Below are 6,322 nucleotides of genomic sequence, written 5' to 3' on the forward strand. Positions count from 1 at the left end.
GGGCGTTATGGTGTAGGCATTTGTTTTAACAAAATTATTTTTAGATACCTAAAGTTAACTTTAGATATAATTTAGGCATCTACTTTTACATTGAGCCAACTATATAATACCTAATTTTTATTCAACCTCCCATTTTAGAAATGACTGGTGACCTCCAATTTTAAAAATAATTGGTGATGATCCTCATTTTTCAATATTTTAGAACCCATCATCATCTCGAAAAACCGTCATCGACTCAGAAGACGTTATGACCAACCTACAACAATGTTTTTAGTGTTATTGTAAAAATCCATTGTATGTCTGAACTTCAATTCAAAAGAAATTGGCATCACATGTGAGAAAACAGTTTGCTTATGCCTTCTACTCTAACTTCGATTAAAACAATCAACTGCACAACGCTCAATTGTTGCTCATCTAAGAACCATGTATATCTCCCCCCAACATCCCTTCCAATTTATTTGGAGGGCAAAAAAAATCTCACTCACTCCACTTGGAGTATAGCACTCCATTGGTATACAAAACTTTAACACCAAATCAAATAGAGAAGCAGTCAAGAATTTGCCAGTTACTGTGCCGGCGCCATTCGATTTCTTCAGCCAGTGTGATCAGCACTAGACAAAAATCATAGCAAGAGGTTCTTCGTATCGAATACTCTCAGCCGAGCAGCAAAATTGGACACCAATGGAATTTATGTCAATTAACTATGCAGATCTTGCAGTTGCTTTCTTCCTGACAATCCTCTTTCTCCGGCCCTTTGGAGTTCCCGTTTCCCCATCAGCATCAGATTCGACATTTCTTTGTCTGATGTCAAGAAGTCCAAGACCAGAAACAACGGCGTTCTTGGATATAAACCATTTGGAAGATGACTTCGTCCCATCCTCGGAACGTCTATTGTAAGCCTTCAAGAGGTCATCTGACTGAACCAGTGGATCGCCCTCAACATCTAACCAAGCCAACCTCGATCTCTCTCCTAATTGAACATTCAAAACCCTGCAAAGAACCAGCCGGGTCAGGCAATGTATACCACATTACCACGAACTTCATAAAGTAACCAACAATGAGGAGTTCAACATGCACAAATAATAATTTAGACATCTTCTAAACAATGTAATAGTAGTGCCACGAAAGGGATGTGGTGCTGGTGGTTGGAGAGGGAGGGAGGGCGGAGAGGGGAGGCAAGGGAAAGAGAGATGGAGGCCTACCTTAAAGCAGCGCCGAAGAAAAGTGCTACACCAATGACATCAAAATGGTTAACCATTGCTTGATCGAACCCGCACAAAAGTTGATATCTAAAGTTTGCATACAGTACTCCAAGGAAAGAACCATAACCTACTGCATTTGTACTTACAGACGGAATGGTCACAGATAACCTGATATTTATGAAAAAAATCAGCCTTTAATATACACATGAAGAACCTTGAAACGAACATGTATTTTTTTGTTTCCAAATAAATAGAACAAAGGTAATTGAAACACCATCAAATCTACTTACTTTTCCTTCTTTTTACTGGACAAAGTTTTTGACAAATAACCTTGCACAGCTCCAGCAGCTAATCCAACGATAGACAACTCTGCAGCTTTGTAGCAAAGATAATGGATTCTCTTCTGCAAGTCAAATTCTCTAAGTGGGTAACTCCATTAAAATATATTGTTGGGAAGCTTCTGCAATGTGTTTTGCAAGTCAAACCGGAAGGTGTTGCCATATGAACGACAAGGAGCAAGAGACCAAACTACAAGAGCATTGCATGCTGCTACCGTGAGCACATTCATAAGCGCCATATCCCATTCTTGCTTAATCCTGTAGATGCAGTAAAGGAATTCTTTATTAGTCATTTCCTGAAATGGATTAACAAGGCAAGTGTGTTTGTTATCATGTAAGAAAAACTACCTATCCTTTCGATTCTTCACCTCCCACCAAACAGAAGAGCTAATAGTAGCAACCTCCTCTAAAAGATGCCTGTATAGAAAAGCAGGATCAGAAAGCATCCTAAAAACAAGAACATTACGTATCCAACGACAAGTTAAACCATATGTGACGATCAAATATTTATTTTATTAAAAATGCGGGATACATCCTTGAGAAGTGCATAGCAGCTTATCTGGGGTTACCTGCCAATAAATGCCCAAGCCATTCCTTGAGGAAGAGTCCGGTAAATAAATCTACTAGTGGTTGGTCTGGCATTAACTGCTAAGAATTTTACCATTTGGGCAGAACTGAAGGCAAACAGTTTTAGTCGGTCTTCGACAAAAGGTGCAAAATGCCTGAACATGTTAAAGTGATAACAAAAGATGATAAACCATTTCATAAGCTTGTCGGAATCCAGCAGACAAGTCCATCATCATCTTGTTCCACTCATTTAATACAGCATCTACAAATTTTTGATAAAAAATCAGGGAGAGAAAATGATGGAAAATCAATAATTTGGGAGAACATTTTATTCTTTAAGAACCTGACAAATATGTCATTAAGCATGCATAATGTATCAGCTGGACTTGATTCTTACCTCTTCAAGAAACATACGCCTTCTAAATAGTCCTCCCTATTCTCCCTCCACATCATCATCAAAGTCATCGAAATAATCGTCGTCATCTCCACCATCATCACCTCCATCTCCACCTCCATTATTAATTTTCTTTCCAATACCTCCACCAGTTGCAAGCTGTAATTTCAATAAATTTAAACTAGTCCTTACAAAACTTTAGAAAATGTTTTCAAGGCAAATGGTATAAAAGACCCATAAAGAAATAAACATATGATTTACAAGCAGCAAATTACTGAAGTTAACAGTTCAAGGAGCATGCAAACCCAAATTGTAACACCCTTAACTCATATCCAACCCGAATACAAGTATGAGGTGTCACATTGACTTTTCAAACTTTGACTCTTATAGAAAATCCCGGGAATTTTTAAAACTTTCATTAAAACGAAATACATTAATTTACATAAGACCATAAAATACAAAATCGATCAGAGTATTCGTAATTAACACTTATTACATGCCAACACTCTATACATAACCAAGTACATACTTTGTCAATTACTTCTGATCTGATCTCTTAGTAGTATTGCTGTCCGTGCTACTTCTATTTCCACTTTTCCAGATTCTTGGTACCTACGTGTAAATCACTTACACGCTAAGTCATAGACTTAGTGAGGCAATAAATAAATATGCAACAATAAACTTATGAATGTTCATACTTACCATTGGATCATGACATTTCAATATGCATATATCTATCGTACGATAACATATAATGCACATACGAAACTTACCTTCTTGTATCACTTTCACTGTAAATCTGTATTTCAATTGCATAGCCCATGTATATTATTGAGAATAGAGGTATGTGAGTACATTGAGGTTGTGCACTAATGCTGTCACCACAGCTCGTATCAATTCCCTCATGGGGCACCGAACCTTAGTTCAGTATTCGTCCCGTAGGACTATTATCTGTCCCGTAGGACCCCTACATCCCGAAGGACTACATCCCGAAGGACTATTATACCCTCGACTCTTGGCATGCCAATTACACCTATAGTTCTCATATCGTATACTATGGGCATTATTGTTATATTTCATATGTTCATGTACTCATATCATTTCTCTTGTGATCATGTATCTCATATCACTTCATATCATGTTCTCATATCACATGTCATATCACATGAACATATATATGTCTTATGCATGTATCACAATAATTATCATGTATGCATGTTCACCACTACTATATTATAAAAATCAACTTAGGGATTAGACTTATCACAAGTCTTATTCCATTATAATATACATATAGTATGCACTCACCTTAGCTTTGCTTTGATTCGATTCTAATCCTTTGATCGTTCCGGAATAAGCTTACTTTTAGTATCTACATAATCACACATGGATTTATATCAGTATTATAACTAATATACTCTAATGGTTCACTCTTTAGACTAAGAGAAAAGTCAATTTCATCTTTTAATGAAGGTATGCATCGATGCACTACTGATGCATCGGTGCATAAAAGGTATTCGATGTATTATTATTGCTGAGATGCATCTATGCACTCCTTATGCATCGATGCACCAATTGCATTCGATGTTTCATTATTAACGGGATGCATCGATGCACTACCAATGCATCGATACACCTTCAAACAATTTCTGGGTTTTAACCTTGATGCATCGATGCACTATGAATGTGCATCGATGCACTCTGCCCAGAATCCTCTTTTTGAACCCGAAAATTCATTCATTTTGGATTAAATCCTTCATGTTTAATCCTCTTTTTCATTCTTAACTATAGTACACATCCTTAAACCAATTTATACTTATTTATTTCATCTTAAACCTTCAAATCCTATCCTTCATATGAAATTCAAGAATTACATTAATAAATCAACATGTTTGAATTCCGCTTTTAACACTTCGTATATCTTAACTAGATTGATGACAAGTCAAATATAACTTTCAATTCTAGTTATGAACTCTATTCCAAGATTTCATTTAAGAACTTCAAATCTTAAATCTCTCCTAACTCAATCATCCTTTGATGTTAAGATAACTTAAGCTTTCCTTAAGCTTAGTTATCATCTAATAATCAAAACCCAATATTAAATTTAACAAGAAACTCAATAATCAGAAATCTTACCTTTGCTTTGGTTCACACGCACAAGGAAGAAAGAAGAAGAAGAAGAGAACTCTGGAAGCCTTTGTTGTTCTCTCCTTTTCAACCCACGTGTACTCATATATATCCTTATCCCTTCTTTAATTAATTTTCCTTGCAAATGACTCTTTGGCCCTTCCATTCATTCTTCCTTTCAATTAAATCCTACACAATCATTTACATATAAATATTTATACGATTCATTCATTCTATTTTAATCACCAAAATCTGAAACTTTCCAATTTAGTCACTAACCCGGTATTGAGGATGTTACACAAATCCTCAAACCAAACACTTAAAACAGAATGAAAACGCATATATCTTAAGAATAAATCCGCATAAACCTGATACATATATAGAACTCCTAGACCTAATCATAAGTAACATTCATAAAACCAAAAGTAAAGCGAAATTAGAGATGTAGATCATGCATGTCAAATAAAAAAGAAGTTATGATATCTTACAAACCAAAATCTGAAAAAAATAATTGATTTCTTGATTTAACACTGCAAACATATGACGCTTAAGAATTATGCAGAAGGAATACTGAAACATATATAAAGTAGTAATTTTCGCAAGGTTACGATACAATCTTCCAAAAAAAAAAAAAAGAGAATATGATCTTTGAAGGGATGGAATAGAAACAGTGATCTATTAAGCAAACTGAAAATTCAAATCAGCTTGGCTATGGAATATGTTATGCCTTCCGAAAACGTTATTGCATGATGGTGATAATAGCAATAACACTTATTATATCCACAGTCGCAATGAACATGAAGCCACCGCAATTTAAATCACTGGTCTCAATACCTAAATGCTAAACCAGTTTTTGCTCTAATTTCAAGGGGGGAAACGAATTAATGCCCAATTCTTAAATGAGGCTTACGTAAGTGAAAGATTAAAAAATTTGAAAACCAACCTCAGGGTTGGAAGTAGACTGTTTCTTAGACAAATCAATCTTTCCTTTCTCCAGTGTAACCGCACCAAACGCACCGTATTTTCCTACTTTCATAACAGGTCCCACCTCACCGGAGCCGGACACCATAGGCGCTGGTGGTGCCAAAAAACAGCGTTCTAAAGCAGCGACGGAGGATTCTCCACCTTCGATTAAAGAAGAAGACGAACACCTCACTGACAGATTTTTCCAATGCTTACATGCTAAGGGCGGTATACTCGGCTTTATTACCAAGGTTTTGGGGAGAGGAGAAGCTTGGAACATTATAAGAGATATTTCCCGCGTTTGGACAGAGAGCTTGTGATTTTATTCTTTCTTTTCCAAGAAAATATTTTGTGAATGAAGAAGTTGTAGCTCAAAAGTTTGTCTCTCAAGAGGAGGAAAGACTGGAGAGGGGTTTTCACAGATCACCAACTACAAGACGACTCAATCCGGTTGACGAAAAAGAGTCGACTGGTCCGGTGAGCTCCATTTTCCTGGGCTATAGGATCAAAAAAGTACAACTGCCTATTCTATTTTAATTTTGTAATATTATATTCACGGGTAAAGTAGAAACATCCATTTTATTAAGTTTTTTAATTATTAAAATTTATAAAATAGACCGTTAATTATAAGATGCTATTTTGTTTAGTTTTTTACTATTAAAAGTAATAAAATTGTTATCCGACCATTTATATGTTTTAAACTTATATTTTTTCTTTAAAAAAGTAATGAT

General features: G+C 35.7%; 1 pseudogene; it reads right to left on the reverse strand.

Annotated features, from left to right (window-relative positions):
• Positions 1 to 701: 701 nt before the first annotated feature.
• On the reverse strand, positions 702 to 6,079 carry LOC120173947 (annotated as a pseudogene).
• Between the last annotated feature and the right edge of the window lie 243 nt (positions 6,080 to 6,322).

Source organism: Hibiscus syriacus, unplaced genomic scaffold (assembly GCF_006381635.1).
Source record: "Hibiscus syriacus cultivar Baekdansim isolate YM2019G1 unplaced genomic scaffold, ASM638163v2 tig00111993_pilon, whole genome shotgun sequence".
Lineage (NCBI taxonomy): Eukaryota > Viridiplantae > Streptophyta > Magnoliopsida > Malvales > Malvaceae > Hibiscus > Hibiscus syriacus.